The sequence below is a fragment of the Cavia porcellus genome, unplaced genomic scaffold (genome assembly GCF_034190915.1).
Source record: "Cavia porcellus strain 051 isolate PalLab524CR breed Dunkin Hartley unplaced genomic scaffold, mCavPor4.1 scaffold_15, whole genome shotgun sequence".
NCBI lineage: Eukaryota > Metazoa > Chordata > Mammalia > Rodentia > Caviidae > Cavia > Cavia porcellus.
In genome coordinates, this window is record NW_026947498.1 from 72,072,334 (window position 1) to 72,096,044 (window position 23,711).

The 23,711-nt window shown below is 47.9% G+C and overlaps 1 long non-coding RNA gene across 1 annotated transcript; it reads right to left on the reverse strand.

Annotated features, from left to right (window-relative positions):
• Positions 1–4,020: 4,020 nt before the first annotated feature.
• LOC134470525 (uncharacterized) lies at positions 4,021–5,830 on the reverse strand. Its single transcript, XR_010039465.1, has 2 exons — positions 5,696–5,830; positions 4,021–5,559 (listed from the first exon to the last, which is right to left on the reverse strand). It is a non-coding gene; the product is annotated as an uncharacterized LOC134470525 (long non-coding RNA).
• Between the last annotated feature and the right edge of the window lie 17,881 nt (positions 5,831–23,711).

The window sequence follows — 23,711 nt, forward strand, 5'->3', positions numbered from 1 at the left end:
AAGACAAAACATTTCCTCTGAAATTTGAATACAACTATCTGGCTAGTGAAAGTTGGAGGTAGGTGTCAGACAGAGAACACACAACTTGTTCAGACCCAGAGATGCAGGAAGTTTAATTCCCCAGTCTCCTGGAGACTCTTCCAGAGAGAGGGACATTAGCAGTTGGGTTGCCCTCACAAGTTTCGGCAGGGGTTTGCACGTATTCCACTCCATTTGAACAGACAGGCAGGCTCCGGCCCTAAGACTGAGCTCAGGACCTCACCACTCACCCACACTGGCCCCTCAGTGCCAGCTCAGCCATACGAGTGGGTTCCTGGCCAACAGCAGTGCCACACCTGCTGTTCCTCTGGGAGGTGGCGGTGGACAGGAAGCAATCAAAATGCCAAACCTGCCCTATATACCTTGTATCCCGTGGTGCTGAGTCCCTTCACTGAATCTCAGTTCCTTGCAGGGCCCAGCAGCTTAAAACATCTTGTTCTCCTCAGTGTTCTTTTTTGTCAAATGGGCACGATTACAGCACCCATAACTGTGCCGACTAAGTGATTAAATAAGTATTTAAACTCGGGCATCTGGAGTTCAGAGACATTTGCTTTTAGATGTGCCCTAATTCGTGTTTAGTGAATCTCCGTTCTCACCTGCAGGGGGTGCCTGTGGGGTGCCTGTCTTGCTCATCTTGGTATTCCTAGTGCTTATCAGGGCTGCCTTCACACACATTCAAAAAAGTGAATGCCGAAATGAATGAGTGCATCTATAGACTCATCCCACTGACGCTTATCAATAAAGCACTTTGTGCCAGGTTCGCTTCAGGTGATAAAATTAGAGATAAGGCAGAATTTATCCTTGACCTAATGGGACTTAAACAGCGAAGACAACACGTCAGCAGATTAGATACATTTGCAGGGGAGGGAATGTTGAGAATACAAAACGTGGGGCCACTGGGAGAGCTGACAGTTACCCCAGCTTGGGAGGTCGGAGACCGCGGCTCTGCGGAGGTGACCCGGACGGCCCGGGAGCCAGGTCTGTCGGCTGAAGGTGGTGGCTCAGCAGGAAGAGCAGGGAGAGGCAGGTGTGTGGGTGCGGAGCGCACCGGGCACGGGAGGAGGGCAGCGGTGCTGCCGCACACCTGCTGCCACACCTGCCGCCGCACCTGAGGCCCGGCGGAGGCCCCGCCCCGCCCCGCCCGAGTGGGCGGGGCCAGCCGCGGAGGCCCCGCCCCGCCCCTGGCGCCCGCGGGCACGTCCTCTGCCGTCGGCGAGGCGGCTGTGACGTCGCGGGCCGCCGGGTTCTGAGCGTTCCGCAGGCGGCGGCGGTTGCCGGGAAACACTGCGGGCGCGCTGCCAGGGGCTGGCTCTGAGCTCAGACGCCGGGACGCGCCGTCCCGGCCGCCCTGCCCGGAGCCTCTCCTGCGTCCCAGGCGGATGCTGGCCTACTCCTCGCCCTGGTCTGAGCTCCGCCCGGCTCGACTGCTAGGCAGGGCCCTGCTCCCTCCTCGGGGTACTGTCATTGCCTCTGCGTGTGCAACTTGTCCATCGTGTCCCCATCGTCTCCCATCACTGCCTTAGTCTCGCAGGTAGTCCTGTTTCCTTTGCCCTGTCTGTCCCTTTAAGTGGTCCTCCCCTAACCAGCCAGAATTCTTATCCGGAGTAGGCAGCTCAAGCCCCTCCTGCTCAGCATTCCTCGGGCTTCTGGTTTATGCAGCCTGAAACCTAAACTCCCAGTGGCTTAGCTGTCAGCACTTTCTGCCCGACCCTCTTCCTCACCTGTGGGCCAGGAACTGAACAAGATGTAGCAGGGATCCCCTCTTCTGGGTTGTTGTGCCTGGACCTCAGCTAGAATATATGCACGTGGCCTGTGTGGCCTGGGTCTCCTTGCTGCAAGGCCATCTCAGCGCAGCTGGACTTCCTGTATTGTTGCTCCAGACTCCAAGGAGTGTCTCACTTCACAAGGCAGAAGGTGCACGCCTTTTGTGAGAAGCCATTAAGAATCACATGGATGGTTACAAGGCTTGTCCAGATTAAAATGCAAGGGCATTAGAGACCACCTTCTGGGGCAAAATGGGGGAAGAAGAACATGCAGCTGGCTTTGGAAGAACCATCTGCAGACAAACCACTGCCATTGCAATGTCATCCCCATGAAGAACTGCTTATAGCAGCATCTCTTTTGTCTAGGTGGTGCAAAGCACATAGTAGGTGCTCAATTTGTATTATAAAAAGTTTTTAATTTAGTTTTTTTTTTCTTTTTTCTTTTTTTGTTTGTTTGTTTGAGACAGGATTCACTAGGTGGCCCAGGCTACCTCCTGCCTCAGCTTCACCAGTACTGAAATTACAGGCATGTGCCACCACACCCAGCTGAATTCATGTTTTAGAGCAAATATTGTAATTAAAGGTTTATCTTTCAAGGAGTCATCTGAATGGAGCTGTTCTCCCAGTAAGTGTGTTTCCTGCCCCTCCCTTGACTTCGGGTTAACCTTCATTGGAGAAAACCCAGCTTGTATTGCAAGGTGCGAGTGAAGTACAGCTTGTTTGGTAGTGATGGGTGCAGCTATGTAGGGGGGTTGAAAAAACGTGAAGCCCAATGACATTAGAGGACAGTTTTCTACTGAATTCGAGACTCAGCCTGCTTTTCCCGTTTTGAACTCTGGAAGGGCCCAGGAGGGATAGTTTTGTTCTCTGGGTTCTGTGAGCGGGAAGGTGGCCCAGTGGGAAAGAAACTCTGGTGGTGAGGTGCAGAATACCTATTAGAGACAACTGCAGGGACCTGGGCCAGAGGCAGCCCTGAAGCTGTCCACATGCCTATTCAATTACTCAAATTCTCCTTTCTGTGTTATTCGTGAAAGACATTCCTTTTGCACTTTCCAGTGTCCTGGAGCACATACAGCTTCTCTCCTCCTCCTTCCCTTTCCCAGAGGGGTGAACAGGGGCAAGAGTGTCTGCCAGTCACCTCGCCAGGTCCTCTCCGTGCCCCACCCCTTCACACCAGCCCAGCCCCCCTCAGTGGTTCTTCCCTGACCCCATCTGCAGGGTTCTGTGCATTCCAGCAGCAGCCTGCCCTCCTAGTGCCATGCAGGTCCCTCCCCTGTAGCCCAGGCCTCCGCCTTGACCTTGAAACCCTCAGTCTGAAGGCCACTGGAGACCTTTCTACTGTGCTCATCACCTATCCAAGTCATTCCCTTCAGGCCTTGCATGTTCTGTCTAGCCTGCTTTTGCCCAGGCCAGCATCCAATGCAGAGCAGTGTAAGTGGTTCCTAAGGCCTACAATACTTTTAGGGGCCCGTAAAAATGTTTTCACGTCTTTTAAAATCTGAAGAGAAAAAATCTTTAGGAAGAAAATGTTTTGACATATGATATTAACATGGTCATCTTTGTGGTATCACAGTCAAAGTACACATTAAAATTTTTTAACCTGGGTGTGGTGGCTCATACTTGTAATCCCAGCACTCAGGAGGCTGATGCAGGAAAAGCCTGCCTAGGCTACATAGTGAGTTTGAGACTAGCCTAAATTACACAGTGAGAGCCTGTCTCAAAAAATAAAACAAAACAAAAAATGTAATGGATAAAAAGTCCATAAAGGCAAAAGCACATAGGGCCCACAAAAGTCACAATGAGGGCCTGGTTTTTTGAGGCTGGGCTCTACTCTCCTCCATTTTCCATTTGCCATTTCTGGAGGCAACTGGGTTCTGAGGTAACCTTGTCCAGGATACAAAATCAATTGAAAAAGTCCTTCTTTGGCATCTGTCCCTTCAGCCCCCCATATCCCCCCTACATAACTAAGCAGTCTAGCTGTATGGGAAGTCCGTTGCAACTGTTTTATTTATTGTTTTTTGCTTTTGTTTTCGAAACAAGGTCTTGATGGCCTTGAACTTGCTAGGTGAGTCCAGGCTAGCCTGGGACTGGTTGCAATCCTCCTGCCTCAGCCTCCTGAGGGGTAAGATTAAGGCAAGTGCCACTGTCACAGTTGAGTGGGCCAAAGTACTCCAGGGTCGTGGTAGACAAAGAAATGATTGCCAATTGCACCTCGTAGTATGTCTGAGTAGCTACGTTTATTGAAGATCACAGGAGGGTGGCAGGAACAGGGAGAAGGGCTAAGGGGGAAAGAAGGTGAAGGGAACATGGCCAGTGGAAACCCAAAGGCCTGCTGATGTAACTCAGGCTTCCGGGACCCAGAGGGTCAGACACCTCTGATCTGAGGGGCTTCCGATCCATGCTCTCACTGAAATCAACAGTCCACTGCCTCTGGCATGATGACCTCCTCAATTTAAACCCAATGATCTGGCAGGGTGGCCCTGAATTTAAAGCCGATGTGGCCTTTACAGCCGTAGGAAGGGAAGGAAGGGAAGGGCGTGCCTCTTGTTTCGAAGTGTACCACCACCGAAGTGTACCACCACCCACTGTGCCTCCTACTTTTCAGATTTAGCACATTGGTTTCTCACCCCAGTTGTAGCCCAGTGGTACCCTTTCCCCCTGGCAGCTGACCACCCAGTTCCCTGGTCACCTCTGGAATTCGGGTGAGGGTGGGTCCCTAAGTCCAGCATGTGTCCCCTCCCCCGCCCCCGCATCCCGAACCCCTAAGAGCAAGCAAGGAAGCTGCACAATCAAACCCTCCCCTCCCCCGGGATCTGCCCCTCCCCTTCCCTCCCCTCTTCACCCCCACCTTGCCTACTGCTCGGCCCCTCTCCTCCACCCCACTCCACCCCACTCCACTCCACTCCACTGTTAGTTTTCTTACGAAAAACTGAGGCCGAGAATTCCCAGAAGGTCCGGATGTGAAGTCACCGGCGGCGTGAGGTCACCTAGCCGGGTTCCAGGAACCCGAGAGTTCCGGGGGAGGCGGGAGAGTGCAGAAGGCGGGGGACGGCTGCAGCCGGGTGTCAGGGCTGGGCCCGGGCCCAGGAGATTCCCAGGAGGCAGCGCCGCGCTCGGCCGGTGGAACAGAAGTGGACGTGAACAAGAGCGGCCTGCGAGTGGCACTGCCCCATACCGCCCGCTGGGGCAGCAGGCCCACGGCCTGGCCCCCTGCTGCCGTCTGTCCGGAAGACAGAACCTCCCCTCCGGGGCCTCTTGGGTCGAGCAGGTTGGACATGTGATCAGAATCTTAAATGACAGTGGCCCTGGCCCTAACACTTGCACTTCTGAAATCGCATTAAGGGAACCCGAATAGGAGTGAAAGTGCACGATGCCTTTGAGGAACGCTGTTTGAAACAGTAAAGACTGGAACCCATCTGCAGCGCCTCCAGGAAACTAGCTTTACAAATGAGAGTGCATGGGCACTGCGGGATGCCCTGCGAGTCGGTGGGCCCAGCGTCCCACTACCTAGTAGTGATAAGCCCACCAGCACGCCCCCACTCTTGTGCTTGGTCACCCAATTTCTCCAGATGTCCAGGTGGCAGGAGCCTAAGACGCTGTGACCTGCCACTAGCTTCTACTCCGTCATCATGATCTCTTAACCGCTTTTTGTTTTTTGAGATGGGTCATGCTGTACTTCAGGCGGGTCTTGAATTCACTGTAGCCCGGGCTGGCCTTGAACTCCTGGTGATCCCCTGGTCTCATCCTCTCTTAGCAACTGTTAAAGGTGTATAAGTGTAACAGGCTGGGATTTAGGCTGTAAAAGATCCCTCTAGCTGATGAGTGGAGAGTGCTCCAGGGAGCCCAGCAGGAGGCTGCTGCTGCCCGTGTGAGAAGGTGGGGGCCAGGCTTACCTTAGGAGGTGTGAGTGGGCCTCTGCTCCTGGATGTATAGGAATGGAAAAGGTGATAGAATGTGCTGACGGGCTGGAGGTGTGCAAGCACTGGACCCTGGGTTTGCTCCCCTTACTGAAAGCAAACAAACCCAAAGAATGTGCTGATGGGTAGACCTGATGCAAATGTGAGAGGAAGTGGGGTCCAGGAACTGTAACTAAGGGTGTGGACTTGTCCTTTGCCAGGACAGGGAGGACTGGGGAGCAGGTGTTTTAGAAACAGATAAAGACCTCTAAGCGTCTGATGGGCATCAGGAGTCCATACGTGGTGGAAGTGCAGGGTTGTTTGGAATATGTAGTGGGGAGGTCTCGGAGCAGCTGGCACAGTCTAATTGAGAAACACAAGCAGGGTGTCCTAAAGGGTCTCTCAGAGTGTGGCAACGCGCAGACAAGCTGTGCAGACCGTGCACAGTCCTCAGTACTGGAAAAAAGAAGGGAGAAAAGAAAAGGAAAAGGAAAGCGAGAAGGAGGAAGAGGCCACTGCCTGGGGAACTTCAGTATTTGAAGAGAGAGAGGAAACAGAACCAAGAAAGAATCCTCCAGAGCAGCAGCAAGGAGGGCAAACAAAATCAGGCCCTCTGAGACCAGCTGGGTGCCTGGAGGGGGCAAGCCTGGGTGTGGGTGTGAGCAACACTCACAGAATGGATCTGGAAAGTGACCCACAAAGACCACATGGCCGGAGCAGGATGCACACCTGCGATCTCAGCTCGGAGGAGGGCTGAACCTGGAATCACAAGTTCAAACCCAGGCTGGGCACTTAACTGAGACTCTGTTTCAAAATAAAAATATAAAAGGGTGGAGAATGTAGTCAGAGCAAAGGCCTGGGGTCAGCCCCACTCAAGGAGGAGGAGGAGGAGAAAAGGAGAAAAAACAAAAAACAGAAATGTCTGTAGCAGAGGCTTAAGGGTAAGCACAGAGACTTAGTAAAGAAGGAGACCAAACTTCATTTTCTGCTGCTTTGGATGTATTTAATCATGTATATGTGGGAATTTTATCAAAGGGAAGAAAATATGGTGTATGGAAAATCTTCTCCCTTGACAAGTGAGAGGTCGCTTTCCAGTGCGGAACCCAAGGCCAGAGGTTCTGCTTTACCTCTGAGCTGCAGCCCCAAAAGCAGAGCCACCAGCAGGTTGGGATCCTTTGCAAGGAGAGGCAGGCTGAGGAAATCCCTGTCCTCCAGCTGGGGACTGCTGAAGCTGGGGAGCAGGTTCCAACTGTATCCTGCCCTGCAGTGTGACCCCCATTCCCAAATGCCAAACACTTAATATCTTTTAAATCAATAAGCATAGTGAGGAAAGGAGAATAGGAAAAAAAAGAAGCAAGATATATCATGTACAGCTACAAATTCCCTACGATGGATATGGTTGGTATGTGCATCTAAAATGTACAGTAAAATAAATTGCAAAAAAAATAAATAATAGTGAATGTCATTTTTTTTCCAGTATTTTAGTCTTGTATGTCAAAAATGAATCCACCTCCTTAGGATTGGCTGATGTTACCCTAGAAGAGGGTGATTCCTCATAATTATCTTTCTGTGGAAGCTGTATATTGAATAAAGTGTATCTTCTCCCAGGTTGGACACACACCTGTAATCACAGCACTCCAGAGGCTGAGGCAGGAAGGTTGCTGTGAGTTCAAGGTCAGCCTGGGCTACATAGTGAGTTCAAGCCTAACCTGTACAGTGAGAACCTGTCTCAAAAACATAAATAAACCAATAAATAATCGTCCTTACAGAGCACAAAATCTTTTGGAATTTTTATTGTGTTTGTTTTTCAGTTAACAATCAACTTCAGATTTGTGAAAATTATGCAGAGAATATGCAGAGATTTTTACTTCCATTGCAAGTCCCAAAGACAGGGACTTACTGGTACCCAGTGGAAGCAGCCACTCAGGAGCCGCAGGCCACCTGCAGGAGGTTCCCGACCACAGTGAAAGGGTAGGAAGGTGCTGGAGGGGTGAGGGGGAAGTTTCAGGAAGCTCTTCCTCTGGGACGGCCTCCTTGGATTGTATGTGTTGGGTGGGGAGATTCCTAATCTAACGGATTTGATACCTTTCTGCACAAGGGCTTCCCAAAGGGAAGGGCCAGAGAGAAAAGGGAGCCACCCATCCATCACCTGCTGGAGCTTGACATGCTAAGGTCAGTCCGGGCCCCCTTTGCTCTCTATCCTCTGCTCCAGAGCAACTCAAACTTCCAGATATATCCTGTGCCTTTAAGTCCTCCTGCTTCAGTCCTGGTGAAAAGAAACACCACAACAGCACCAAGTTTGCCAGTGGGATGTACTGCTAATGACCAGTGATCAGAAGGTGGCACATAGTAGGTAGACGGGTCTCCAAATGGGCAGGTCCACAGCTCAAACCATATTTCAAGGGAGGCTTTCCTGACCAGCTGTCAACACACACAGCTCCATTCGGCTTCTCAAAGGCTTCTAACCATCCATTTTTATTTTTATTTATTTTTTCAAATCCATTTTATTCCAAGGAGAAACAAAACTAAAACAAAATTTCAAAACATCAATTAGGGGGCAACAATGGTACATACATTGTGCATTGTCATCCCCGTATCATTCACCCAGAGCACAAGACATCTGCGTTCAGTTGTCTGAACTGTATCAGCACAAACCTTGCTCTTCAGTGAACTCAGAGAAATCAGTAGTATAACTATCTTAGCTAGTATTTATATACAGATATAAATATAGAGATATAAACACATGCATATGTTGCTTCAGCTTCTCATACTAGTGAGACAGTATGAGAGTATGAGTTTACACGTGTGTGTCTTACTTCACTTCTGAGTGTGGTCTCAAGTTGCATCCATTTTCCTATAAAAGTCTCTAGTTTATCCTTGATGACTCAGTAGTACTCCCTTGTATAAAAATACATCTTTTTTATCTACTCAGTTGATGAGCATTTCGATTGTTTCCAAGATCTGGCTATTATAAATTCTGTTGTTACAAACATGAGCGCACGTATATCACTGTGGTATGATGTTTTTAATTCTTTTGGGAATATACACAGAAGGGAAGTAGCTGGGTTGAGACCTCTAGTCCTAGTTTTCTGAGGAATCTCCACACTGATTTCCACAGTGGTTGCACCAGTCAGCATTCCACCAGTGGAAAAGGGTTCCTTTTTCTCCACAGCCCCTCCAGCTTTTTTTCTTGATAGCAGCCATTCTTTCTGGGGCGAGGTAGAATTGCAGTGTTGTTTTAATTTGCATCTCTCGAATGACCAGTGATGTTGAACATTTTTTCACATATTTATTTGCTATTATTAGTTCTTCATCTGAGAAGTGTGTATTCATCTCAGATGCCCATTTTTGGATTGGACTGATTTTTTTTAGCTCTTTATGTGTTCTAGATGGTAATTCTTTGTCTGAGGAACAGCTGGCAAGCATTTTCAACCACATTAGGGCTGTCTCTCCATTCTGTTGGTGATTTCTCTTGCCATGCAAAGCTTTTGAATAGTAACCACCCATTTTTAAAAGCCTTGTATTTGGGGCCTGGAGTTGGCAGTCTCCACTCAGGAGTGAACTGCAGTCTTGATGAGTGGGTCAATTCCAAACTTTACTTTCAATGCCAATAGTTTGAAATCAGCTGTGGTGGAAGAGTTTACAACATAGGCTGGGCCTGGTGGTACACCCCTGTAATCCCAGCACTTGGGAGGCTGAGGCAGGAGATCCTTGTGATTTCAAGTCCAGCCTGGGCTACAAAGTGAGCTAAGCCTAACCTGAGCTGCAGAGTGAGACCCTGCCTCAAAAAGACAGAAATAAAAAATAAAAATTATACCATGAAAATGAGCAAAAACTACAAATCATGGCCTTTTGCCCTCCAACACCTAGTTGTTAGATATTTACCAACACACAACTGCCCTGGTCCTTTTTTTTTTTTTTTTTTTTTTTTTTTTACAATTACAAACTACGATTCAGTCAAGTCACTCAATTGCTCTGAACCTCAGTTCTCTGAATGACAGAGATTATTCAATTGAACAATTGGATTGTTCAGAGGATTAAATATGATTATAATCCTGTAACATATTTAGCAATGTTTGGCTCCCAGTAAGTAATCAGGACAAAAAAAAATTAAAAAAAAAAGAAATGAAAAGAGGCTGGGGATTTAGTTCAGTGGCATAAGCACCTGCCTTGGAAGCAGGCGGTCATGAGTTTGATCCCTGGTACCAGAAAAAAGGAAAAAAAAAAAAATCAGGACACTTTATTATCATCCAATTATCTCCTGCTGCATCACAGACCAATCTGGAATTTTAATGGTTTAATATATCTGTCTTGCCTATGAACCTATAATTTGGGTGGAACTGGGTGGAACACCTCATACCTGGAAAGATAAGAAAGTTTCTCTGAAGTCTTGTTCAGTCATGTACGTGGCCACCGATGCTGGCTGTCAGCTAGAACTACGGATCAGAACCCCTACATGGCTTCTCCGTAGTAACCCTGGCTCCTCCCACTGTGATGACTGGGCTTCAGGCGTGAGTTTCCAGGAAAAGCCAGGCAGCAGTTGCAGCACCGTTTCTAACTCTGCCTTGGAAAATCACACAGTATCATCTGTTACTGCTTCCACTTTTGTTCACCTTTCGCTTCCTGTTTATTAGAAGTGCAACTGTACGGCAAGGGTGAGGTCATGAGTTTGATGCCCAGTACCAAAAAAAGAAACTGTACACCCAGCCGATCTCTAAGGAGAGGGGAATTAGACATCCCCTTTTGGTCTGAAGACCATGAAAAACATTTGTAGATATGTTTCTAAACCGTGACAGGTGGTATTAGTATGTTCTGTTTTCACGCTCCACCTTCTCGTATGTGAAGTACCCTACAAGCTCTCTGTAGAAGGGCAGGCGTCCATCAGTTTTGTTTAGGTCTGTCCCACTCATATTCTCTAGGTAAACCTAAGGCCTGGCCAATGCAGAATTTATAAATGTAATAGAAATGAATTTTTGCTAGAACTGTTCTCGGACATTTATACTCTCATTCTGTTGAATGCTATCCCAGTTGGCCTCATAGAAGTATAAAGTGGGGTGTCTTGGGCAGGACACAGTCAGGAGAACGGGTGGCTTTACCAAAAAGGCTGTGGAGCCAGACCTCATTCATCTTTGAGTATTGGGTGATTGTTAGGGTAAGTTCATAGCTCAAACAAGATCCTTCCAAAATCTGCTCTGAATTTGGGAGGGAAGTCCCTTTCTGGGAATCTGAGCATGGGTTCATAATATAACTTCTTACACTGGCCTATGGTTTTCCAGCTTGTCAGATGGAAATAAGAAAAAGCAGAGCTACGTGTGGTGGCATATACCTGACATCCCAGCACTCAGGAGGCTGAGGCAGGAGGATTGTGAGTTCGAGACCTGTCTGGGCTACAAAGTGAGCCTCAAGGCCAGCCTGAACTGCATAATGAGGCCCTGTCTCAAAATACAAAAAGAAAGAAAGAAAGCTCACAAACTTGCCATTTAGAACAGAGTACCATGTTATTTAGAAAGCTAGGTTAAAACCCAATTTCTTCTTCTGGAAATGTTTAATGAGGCCACAAATTCCTCTTGTAGGAAATAAGAACAAAAAAAGACAAAGCAGGTACAAATCTCTCTTTTCTCTGTGGGACATGAATCTGTCTCATAGTTCCTTTGGGATCCACAGAGCTAGGGTCTAATCCCAGAGTGAACCCGGGAGAAAAACCTGAGAAGGAATGTTCTAGAATGCCCTTCATGTCACTGCTGCAGACAGTCAGGGAGAAGTTGTGGAGTGAGCCCGTGGCCTGCCCCTTCCCCCGCCAGGTCCCCTTCCAGCCTCAGCAGCACCCTCTCAGATCCCCTTCCTTCCCAGACCCCAGTTCTGAGGAGGACTATGGCCTCTCCAGGCCATGCCTGGGCGGGCAGTCAGCTCAGGGCTGTGAGAGCCGTCTCATGGGCATCAGGACCTGGGTCTGTGCTGGTTCCAGCCTCTGGCTATGGACTAAACTCTGGGTCCACTGGAGAGCTACTGGGGGAACATCGGCTCATTTATGAAATGCTCAGAGTTGTCTGAAGTGCAATTCCTGCATCTCAAGGCTTGAAAGTACATTTAGGAGGAAAAACTAACTGCCTTGAGCTCCTGGCAAGGTGACTGTGGTGAGCAGCTTCAGCTTGTTCCTGGGTACAGTCCTCTGAGTGCCACCTCAGTCTTGCAGGGGTTTCCAGCCTGCCCTGCAGGCCGAAGGAGCTTGGTGCTACGGCCAGAGAGTCCCAAGGTTGAGAGTCAGCTGCATTCACAGCTGGGCACCATCAGCATGGGTGAGCATTACAGCTCCAGCACAGGCAGGGGCTGCCTCACAGGCAGGTATTTTGTTCACAAACTTTTCAAAACCAGGAAATCAATGATATTGCCATAGAAATCCCATTACCTTTGTGGTACTTGCCATGGTCTTATAAGAGTTGCACCTGGGCCACTGGAACTGAGTTGGTATAGAGCTTAGCTTATGTTCAGGAAAAAGAACACCGTTAACTATAGTTCAGCTGGCTAAAATAGTTCCACACCATTTTCAAGTCATTGTTTACATTGGTAATATTTTTATTTTATTGTTAATGTTTGTCATAGTATGTAGCTTCCTACAGATAGATCATCAGAGCATGAAGGTAGTATTGAAAATAGTTACAAAACTCACACTACAGAATGGGGTTTTAGATATTCGAGGGCTGATGAAAATGTAGACTGTGAATTACAAAGACAAGCATGGGCTATCTGGGTGTAATGGTGCATGCCTGTGATCCCAGTACTTAAAAAGCTGAGGCAGAAGGATCCCCATGAGTTTGAGACCCGCCTTGAACATAGCGAGACCCCACCGCCCCAAAACAAAAGATGGGTACAGGAATAAATATCTGAAAATTGGAATACTCATCCTTTAGTCTGTGAAGTAATTTGTAGTATGAAATTGTGTCAGCAGAGGTGAGGGAGGAGCTGATTGAGGCTTTTATACCATTCTTGCACCAGGCCCTGTAAGGTAGTTAGAAAATCAGATTTTACAGAATATGGGTAACACAAAACCCAGTGTGATACACACACACACACACACACAACACACACACACACACACAGTCTCAAATTCCAGGAAGATAACAACAATCAAAGCACCATTAAAATTGCTCAGATACAGTAAAATCCACATCATTCACACCATGGTTTGTAAATTGAGTCATACTCTTCTGAGAAATATTATAATTGAAGAAAAAGCAGAGCAAGCTCTTGGCAAAGTCACTGGTGACACAACCATCTGATGACGCGTGAAATCAATGGCACACAGTGTGAAGGAGTTGCTGCTGTCCCCAGTGAGTGCTAGTGGACAATCAGTTTATTGTCGAATGAAACCATTTGGAGCAAGCCTGTTTGTCAGCAGTTGAGACTCCATTTCTTCCCTTCTCTTTTGGTTTTTTTAGGTGGAAGTAAGGGACAGTGTCTCGCTGTGTAGTTCAGGCTTGCCTTGAACTCACTGTGTAGCCCAGACTGGCCTCAAACTCATGGCAATCCTCCTGCCTCAGCTTCCAGAGTGCTGAACTCACAGGCACGCACCACCATGCGCAGGCTGGATTCTTGATTTTGATCTGCACACCAATGTCTCTAGTCTCACTTAGAACCGATTAGAAGTGATCTCAGTCAATTGTGATCAGCCTGCTTCCACTTTCTCAGATCCCCTTGACTAGCAGACCATGAGACCCAGTCAATGGAATATGATGGGATGTCTGCCAGGAGTCTTTCTTGGAACATTTTTGTTTCTTCAGTAACCTAGTATACGTGCTGGTACCCCATTGCAACCACAGTGATAAGGTCTGGTGACTGCAGTAGGAGTGGGCTCCAGGTACAGGCTGAATTTGTTAGCTAATGAATGCATGTCCAGACCTGATTAGGTACAGAAGTCAACTCTTCATGCCTCAAGCCGTTGCACCTTGGCTTCTTTTTTCTTTTCCCTCCCCCTCTTTCTTTTCTAATACTGAGGATCGAACCCAGGGATGTTCTACCCCTGACCTACATTCCCCATCCTTTTTATTTATTTTTCTTCAAGACAGGGTCTTGCTAAACTGCCCAGGTAGTTTTCCAAGTGCTGGGACTATAGGTGTGCTCTACCCAGCCAGGCTGTGGTTGAAAGCATTGCCCGTGGGTGTATTCTGGGGTGTGGAACAGGAGCGTTCTCTGTGTGGTTTTGAAAAAAACATGGAGGAAATGTGCTTGGTGACTTTTTATTCTGTTTATCACTGAATTCCTTTGCAAGATCAGAGACAAGTGCTGTTTCCCCACTGGCTTTCACTATGAGGTGCCCCAGCAAAAAGGAAAAAGAGAAACAGTGAAATCAGGCAACTGTGTCCCTCATTCCCTGAGTCACCACGGATCGCATCCTCAGAGAGGCTGCCCCAGGAGCTCTCTGCCTTCTGACAATGGCCGGCACTCTCATTGCCGGTGGTTATCACACTGTCCCCTGGTGATCCTGCATCCACAGGTACAGGAGCCTTCCTCAAATCGTCCTTTGAGCGTGCTATCTTTTGGCGTGCTAACCCATCACCCAGCATCAAGTCTTAGATTTAAAACAAATTTTACATTGGAGTGTCAGTCACACAGCACTGCATTCACCAAGACCAGCTGTCAGGCAACATTCTGGCTCCTGGTCTTAAGATATAGATATATAAAAACAAATAGCAAGAAGAGTCAACGTTTCCATTCACAGCCTCTCGGTTTTCAGAATACTGCCTGAAGAAATGGACAGCAAGCAAAAGATACTAAGGAACAAAGCATACTGGCTAGTGAAACAAATTCCTGTGAGGTTTGAACTAAGCATCCCTCTCTGGCTCTGAGGGCTTGCTGCTGTGACGAAGAGCCCAGCAGCATCTCCATAGCACCTTTAGCATTTTTTTTTCCGAGACAGTCTTGCTATGTAGTTCAGGCTGGCATCGAATTCACAGCCATCCTCCTGCCTCAGCATAGTGCACACTACTATGTCTGGCTACCTCTGGGATCTTGAGTACCTTGAACTTTGGGCTTCAGGGTAAGGCTATCACCATTTTTCATGTTGAGGAAAAGACATCCAGAATTTGAAAGCAGAAATGTGGCACCAAAGCTTAGCTGTTGAGAATATAGCTCTTTCTCCACATTTGAAGGATTTTCTTCTCTTGGCAAAGAAACAAATCTATATAAAAGCAACCACCAGCAAAAGTTAAAAGCGACTATAAATCTTGAAACCACCAGACCAAAATGCAAACATGTGTGCACACACATGCATATCAAAGAAAACAAAAAAGTGTGTGTAGTCAAACATGGAAGACAGAAGAAATATTGAAGTAGAAACAGAAGACGACAGAATTAGGGTTAATACACCAGTGATATCAACAGATGTAAATGGGTAAGATTGCCACATCAAGTGATAAAACAGTGTCCTACACCAGGCCTGGTGACACCTGTGATCCCAGCGCTCAGGAGGCTAAGGCAGGACGATTGCCATCAGTTTGAGGCCACCCTGGGCTCTGCAGTGAGTGCAGTGCTATCCAGGCCTGAACTACATAGCAAGATCCTGTCTCAAGAAAAAACAAATGAACAAACAACACAGTCTTATTTGAAGTTTGTACATAGAGATACACCTTTACCAAAATAACCCAGAAAAGTTTAAAACACAGACCGAAGTGCACCAGAAAAATACCAGCTTGAGGCTTAATGTAACCATCAGCCAAGCTTATATTAAAAATAAAAATGTTATCATTAGGTGTAGTTGGTCCACACCTTGGAAGGCTGAGTCAAGAGGATCACAGGTTCAAGGCCTGCCTGCACAACTTTGGGAACTTGCCTCTAAATCAAATTTATTTATTTATTTTTATAAAACAGCCTTCTTTGAAAGCATCAGTTGCCATTCTTCTTAAACATATAAAATATATTATGAAATTATAACTTTTAATTTGTGGGGCAATTTGTAACCCAAAGATGAAACAGATAAATCAGTGGTCATGAATAGAAAACCATGAATAGAATTCTCATTATGTACAAGAATTCAGTTTGTGTTTAAGGTGACATTTTATTTCTTTTCTGAGACAGAGTCTTGCTGTGCAGTTCAGGCTAGCCTTCAACTCACTGTGTAGTCCAGGCTGGCCTCAAACTCACAGTGATCCTCCTGCCTCAGTCTCCCAAGTGCTGAGATTACAGGCTTGTGCCCCTATGCCTGGTTTGAAAAAAATTTTGTCTTTTTGAGACAAGGTCTCATTATGCAGTTCAAACTGGCCTTGAGCTCACTTTGTAGCCCAGGCTGGTCTCAAATTTGCTAGGATCCTCTGGCCTCAGCCTCTCAAGTGCTGAGATTACAGGCATGTGCCACCATGCCCAGTTTAGAAAACATTTTAAATATATCACCTTGCCACTCACCGGTAATGCCAGCATTTAGGAGGCTGAGGCAGGAGAATCTCTGTGAGTCTGAGGCTAGCCTGGGCTACATAGCAAGACACTGTCTCAAAAAGATCAAAGAAAAAAAGTCTTAAAATTTTTATTTTCTTCTATTTTATCTTAATTTTACTTAATTTAATTTAATTTTGAGATGGTCATGCTGCGTAGTTCAAGCTGGCCTTGAACTCACTGTGGCCCAGTCTGGCATGAAATTCATGGTGATCCTCCTGCTTCAGCTGCCTGAGTGGTCTTCTATTTTTGTAAAATGACTTTTAAATTAAGTAGAGAAAAGTGATAGTAAAATTGACAAACCATTTGGGGAAAAATAATGCAGAAACTCTACTATATGCTCTAAATCAAAGGTGGATATAGGATAAATTCAGGATTCTTAAATAAACATAAACTTGACTGTATAAAATCTACAGACTTCTGCTTGGTAAAACATACTGTAAGGGCAAAGACAAGTTAGGAACAAGTCCTAAAGGTCACCCTCAGTGGCACACACCCGTAATCCCAGCACTTGGAAGGTTGAGTCAGGAGGATCATTGCAAATTTGAGGCTGGCCTGGGCTACAAAGTAAGTTCAAGGACAGCCTGAACTGCATAGCGAGACCCGTCTCAAACAGGCAAAACAAATAAATAAATCTCACCTTCATCCTGAAAATCCTAAAACAACATGATGCAAACAAAGTCAGGAATATAAACCAACAGTTTAGAGAGAAATGGAAATGGTTTTCAAAGTTTCGACTTCACTCACCGTGAGAGAAATGCCAACCTCAAGGGTCAGGCTGCTTTGCTGCTCTCATCAGATGGACAGAGGTCAGTCAGTGTGATAACACTGAGCACAGCCAGGGCTTGGGGAAACAGTTCCCCCAGAGACTGCTGCTTGAAAGTGAAGTTGTTGCAATTTGGGGAGGGTGATTTGGCAATATCTGTCAAAATCCTTTGACCCTGAACTCAATTGCTTGGACATTTATTTACTTACTGTCTTTTTGAGACAGGGTCTCGCCATGTAGTTCAGGCTGGCCTGAGCTCACTTTGTAACCTAGGCTGGTCTCAAACTCACAACGATCCTCCCGCCTCCCAGTGCTGGGATTACAGGTGTTTCCCACCACGCTCAGTAACTGCTTGGATTTTTAATCCCCACATCTACACTCAAGTCCTTCAATTTCTATTTATTTATTTATTTATTTTTGGAGACATTCTCACTATGTACCTTGACCTTACTCTATAGCTGAGGCTGGTCTTGAACTCATAGGGAACCATCCTCCTGCCTCAGCCTCCCCAGTGCTATACTATAGTCATGAACCACCTCCCTTGGCAAAAGTATTTCTATTAAAATGACATGGAGGCACATGCTTGTAGTCCCAGCTACTCAAGAGGCTGAAGTAGGAAGATCACTTGAGCCAAGGAGTTCAAGGTTGGCCAACTTGGGGTGGGGGGAGCAGGGGGGGTATGTCAACACCAAACAAGTCTTCCAACCTGGATCAATGAGAGTGTCCAAGAATCTGAACCACCTCTCACCTGGTTTTTGCTTTCTAGTGCCTTAGTTCAGTGGGTTCCAAAATTCATGTGTAGCAGAATCAACTGAAGACAGGCTGGTAAAACTGGAGTTTGCTGGGCCCGCTTTCCAATGTTCTCATTCTTTGGTCTAGGAAATGCAAGAACTTGCATTTCTAACAATGTTACAGGTGATGCTAATGGTGCATGAGCCACATTGAGACCAGTGACACAGCCTATTAAGAGGACTGGATGAGGGCTGGGGATTTAGCTCAGCAGCATAAGCGCCTGCCTTGCAAGCACATGGTTGTGAGTTCAATCCCTGGTATCCGTAAAAAAAAAAAAAGGACTGGATGGGTAGAAGGATGGGGGTCAGGAAAGGTCAGTTTAAAAGCCAGGTGTAGGGCTGGGGATTTAGCTCAGCGGCATAAGCACCTGCCTTGCAAGCAGGCAGTCGTGAGTTCGATCCCCAGTACCGACAAAAAAGCCAGGTGTAGGGCCAGGGGTTTAGTTCAGTGGCACAAGCACCTGCCTGACAAGCATGGGGTTATGAGTTTAATCCCCAGTACCAAGGGAAAAAAAAGCCAGGTGTGGTGTCAGCATTCATGAGGCTGAGGCAGGAGGATTGCTGTGAGTTCCAGGCCGGCCTGGGCTACAAAGTGAGTTCACTATATAGCAAGACCATGTCTCAAAAAACAAAAAACAACACACACAAAGAAAAGTCAACTCTTTTTAAGGAAGAAGGAAAAGAGACAAGTGGAGAAGAGTGTGTTTCCTCCCGGATACCTGAGGAGGTTGTAAAGCTGGGGCTGTCTGGACAGCAGCCTGACCCGAGTGCTCCCTGACCTCTCATAACCAAGGGCAGCCAGGACACAGGTGTCCGTCAGCCACTCTCAGTGAATCTGTAGGCTCACACTGGGACACATTAACCAAGACCTGACTTAGAGATGAGACCCAGAGTGAGCGCTGGGCATCCCTACTGCTCTAGGATGGATGCCGGGCCGACATAGACACAGGACTGTGTCCCCGCTGACTCAGGTGGAAGTCCATTCTCCTGGAGGCCTGGCTGCACTGATTTGGCTGGGGGGAAAATTTCAACAAATAGTGTTGGAGAAACACGAAAAGGAATGAAGTTGGACCCTTACTTTATATAGTAAAAAATTAAATTATAAACAGATCAAGCTGGATATGGTGGCACATATCTGTAATTCCAGCACTTTGGAAGGCTGAGGCAGGAGGATCACAAATTTGAGCCCAGCCTGAGTAGTTTAGTAACTTAGCCAGACTATGTCTCAAAATTAAAAAAAAAAAAAAAATCAAAATTTTAAAACGTAAAAAAGTGTTGGGATATAGCTCAACGTGAAGGCCTTCAGTTCAACAGTCACTGTTATACACACACATACATACACACACATACTCACACACGTGTGATCAAACCTAAATATAAGAACTAAAGCTAAAAAAACTCTTAGATTAACAACAACATGAAGTCTCTGAGACCTCAGAGCTGTAGTAAAACAAATTCTTACCCATCTATGGCAAAATAAGAAAAATATTTGGTGTTTGTTCCTGATTCCTGGCAGAGTTCCCAAAATCCTTTGGAATTTCCTAAGTGACAGGAATATCTTGTTGTTCATAAGCAGCTTTTTCAATTATACCTGAATTAACGCTCATGCAGTAACTCGGGATGGGGCTCCTAGTTGGAGCCAGGCTCCAGAAAGACCAAGTGGCATTTGAGGGGAAGGAGGTTGGAGGCTGAGCTTCCCAGGAGTCCTTGAACAGGGAGATCTGATAAGCTTCTGGCTGGAACACATCCACTGTCCTGTGCAGTGCGATGGCACATCCAGCTCTGTTGGGACAGGAGTTCTGGCACCCGCCAGGCACACCTTGGAACCTAGCCCCGTGGGCTTCTGCCCCTGGCTAATTATTTGTATCCTTTATGATAAATTAGGAAGTTGAGGGTTTTCCTGAGTGCTGCGTGCAAGGCCAGTGAGTTACTGAAGCTTGGGAGGACTGGCAGGACAGCAGCAGAGGAAATGAGGAACTTGTGACTAAGTGGCAGGCGAGGGTTAGCCTCAGGCTGTCAGGGCTGCATGGACTCAGCTACAGGGTGTCAGAGCTGAATTCGGGGAGGGCCGGGGACACCAGGATCGCTGTTAGCACAGAAGCCTCTCTGGAACACCACACTAACAGACAGAGAAATCTTCAGTTGCTAGACTCTTGGACCTTTTTCCAGTTTTTAAACTTCTCCAAACCTTAGTTTGTCTGTTTTTAAATCTCATGTAAATAAGTGAAATCACAATCATTCTTTTTTTATGCCTGGCTCCTCCTTCTTGGTTGTTTATTTTGTTTTGTCTTTTTGAGACAGGGTCTCATATAGCCCAGCCTGACCTCCAATTTGCAGCAATCCGGTCTCAGCTTCTTGGATGCTGGGAGTACAGGAATGCCTGGCTGCTGAGCTAAATCCCTGGCCCACCTGGCTTTTTCTAAACACAGTATTTTTAAGATTCATCCATGTTAGCCGGGCGTGGTGGCTCACGCCTGTAATCCCAGCACTTGGAGGCTGAGGTGGGAGGATCGTTATGAGTTCGAGATCAGCCTGGGCTACAAAGTGAGCTCAAGGCCAGCCTGAACTGCATAGCGAGACCCCTGTCTCAAAAAAGACAAAAAAAAAAAAAAAAAAAAAAAAAGATTCACCCATGTCATTGTCAGAGGCAATGCTTTGTTCTGTTTTATTGCCATGTTATATTACATACAAAATCACAGTCCGTTTCCACTCATGTACTAGTGAACATGTGAGTTTATTTCGTTTTTGGTTATCATAAATAAAACTGCTCTAACATTCTTGTAGAGGTCTTCTGGTGTTTAGGAGCACTTTCTCGCATCTGTGCAGCATAATGAGGAGCACAATGCCATGCGTGGTCTCAGAGTTCACCTTCGTTTAGCCTTAACAGGTATTGACAAATAACTTTCCAAGCTACTGTGCCATTTTATTCTTCTGTCAACAATGTCTGGCAGATGTTTAATTCTCAGTCTTGCTGTATTTGCTATTGCTGATCATTTCATTCAGCCATACTGAAAAGAATATATTAATATTTGTTTATTAATTCTGGTTTCTTTGTGACATGGTCTTGCTATGTAGCCCAAGTGGTGGCATTCCAAGCCATGTGCCACCCCGGCTCTAATTTTTAATTTCTTAGTTTTTATTTAAAACTTGTCATTTTTATTTACCTAAAAAGGCCAGTCTATGGATGCTAAACTTTTGAGAAATCTGCAGGACTCTTCCAGGTTTCCAGAAACTCCCAGAGGATGTGTGGGTGTGTTTGCCTGTGTCCGTGCACGGTCCCAGATGGATGCTGCTGAGGCCCCACCCTCACGGCCTTGGCACAGACCCATCATTTCCCCAGGAACAGGAAAGGCTTAGATGGGATCCCACGGGGAGATGCTTCCCATCACCAGCAACATCTGGGGAACATCTGGCTAGTCTGTCCAGAGCAGGCAGATGCTCTGCTGGAGAAAACATATCCCTTATTTAATTCTATTTTCTCTCCCTCCTATTCTCTGAATCCCATTGATACAGGGGAAAGAAACTGCCAACCTACTAGATGTCCAGTAGGAGTTCATGTTCTCTAAAATCAAAGAGTGAATTTTAGGAACAACAGAGGCTAAGAGCAGAATACATTTATTAAGAGAAAGCTTCTGTCTGAGAGAGACAATAAGGGTTCCTGAGTGGGTTGCTGAGGACCCCACCTTTTCTGGGGATTTTTGTAGAGCAAAACCATGAGGTGAGGTGGTTCCAAGGTGGGGAAAGATGGGAACTCTCAAGGCAGGGGTGCATGAGGTGGGACAGAACTATCGTCAGTCAATAAGATTATGAGTCTAATTGCTCAGATAAATTGATTAATCGGGAGCAAATAGAGAAGCTAGTCTTTCAGCAAGCAGGCATGATTATGAACAGGAGCTTTTCCTGTAGGGGGCTGGATTAGTGGCTCTTCCTGGCTTCCTCAAGGAGATCCATACCTACTTAGAATATTAATCCCTGATGTCTATACTTAGGGTGTGGTTGTATTTGTCTTTTGTTTTGAGATCTGATCCACAGCAAAGGTGTTGTCTTCTCCAAGGTTGCAAGGTTGAAGAAGACCACTTCTGCACTGGCTCCTAGGCTGGCACGGCCCTGTCTGACTGCCCAGAATATTCTCTCATGCAGCTGCCTATAACACCATCCCTCCTTGGGCTCCCTGCTCTAAGTCAGAACTCATCCTTGCCAAGTCCCTCCCCAGGTTTCTGTCTGGTTTTTTCAATCTGCAGCCCAGAAAGATATGGAGGCAGCCTGGGTCTCACCCATGGGATCTCCAGGGCTCAGGCTCCTTATCAGCAAGCAGCATCTTCAAAATCCTGTCCAGAATGGCAAGGAAGGTGGGGTTTTCTGGTCCAATGTCCCCATTCTACAGATGGAAAGAGGGAGTCAGGGAAGGCAAACCAAAGTAAAACGCCACTTGTGGTCACAGAAGCCCCTTTCTGCTGTTAAGGGAGGCAAGCAGAAAGACAGGCAGAGGACAGGAAAGGTCCTTGGACCAGCAAGCTCTGCAGCCTGCAGCCACAGGCATAGCATAACTCTCACCAGCTCTGTAGACTTTTTCTTTCTTTGGTGATATTTCGGGGTTGAGCCTTGGGATTCACATCGAGTTACATCCAAGCCCTTTTAAAATTTTTTTCGATTTGTTTTGTTTCCTGAGAGTCTTGCTGTGTAGTTTAGGCTAGCCTTGAACTCACTATGTGGTTCAGGATGGCTTAGAACTCATGGCTCCCAGATTCTGGGATTATAGGCGTGCACCACTACTCCCAACATCTTTTTAATTTTGAGACAGATCCTCGGGATAAATCACTGGTTCGAGTTTGGGACTCTCCTGCCTTAGCCTCCCAGAGTGCTGGTATTATAGGCGTGTACCACCATGCCTTGGCGGCTCTGTAGATTTTAAAATCCTTCCCAACTGGTCTTAACCGTGCTGTGGTCACGAGGTACACGCGGTGAGTTGCAGATCCTAACAGGAAACTTGCATCCAGCTCCCAGACACCTCGTCTACAATTCCCAGGTAGGCATGCACAAGGCGCCCAGAAGGACAGGCCCCAATCTTCCCAGCTTGTGTTCCGCCTGTTCCTCCCAGAAGGCAAGGGGAGAAGAACGGCCTGACACTTTACACACGATGGCTGCAGAGGGGCCTTCGCCATTAATGGCCTCCACCCCGACGGTACAGAAGGTCCCCTCACCCTCTCCGGGAAGATAGTCCTCATCTAGGACATCAGTATGACCTGGAATGCAGCGAGAGCAGGTGGGGTGGGTGGGAGAGAGCGCCGCACGGAGGGTCCCTGGCAGAGGCCGTGCAGGCGGAGCCCAGGAAGGCCGGTGTCGGGATTCGGGCTCTGAGGATGCCACGCAGGTGTGGGGGTCACTCCACCCTGGGGATGGGGAGAGGCAGCTGTGGAGAGGCGGCCCGACTTCCAGAGACTCAAAGTGGGCAGGGTCTCGGCCCTGGGCACCGCTGTTCAGGCCCCCGGTGACCTTCCCTCCCCTGCGTTCACAGGTTCGCGTCTAGCCCCGGTGGACTTTCTGGAGGACCAGCGCGTGGGAGCCGGCGTGGACTGAATCTCAACGCGCTGCCTCCGGGCGTGTGGCCTCAGGCTACTGACCCAGTAGAACGGAGCGGTGGCTGACTGCACAGCCCAACGGGCGGGCTGCCGGCGCCTGGTTAGCATTGGGGCGCCCGGCCAGCGGACGGGCGGGGCGGGGTCAGAGTCCGCGGGGAGGGCGGGGCCGCAGCGCGCGGCGAGGTGGGGGCGTGACCGGAGGGCGTGGCCGGCAGGGCGGGGCGGAGCCGCAGCGCCCGACGAGGTGGGGGGGCGTGGCCGGAGGGCGTGGCCGGCAGGGCGGGGCGGAGCCGCAGCGCCCGACGAGGTGGGGGCGTGGCCGGAGGGCGTGGCCGGAGGGCGTGGCCGGAGGGCGTGGCCGGCAGGGCGGGGCGGGGCGGCGCCTGGCGCGGGCCGGGCGTGCGTCAGCGCCGTGAGTCCCGGAGTTTTCCACTGACGAGGAGGGCGGAGCGCGG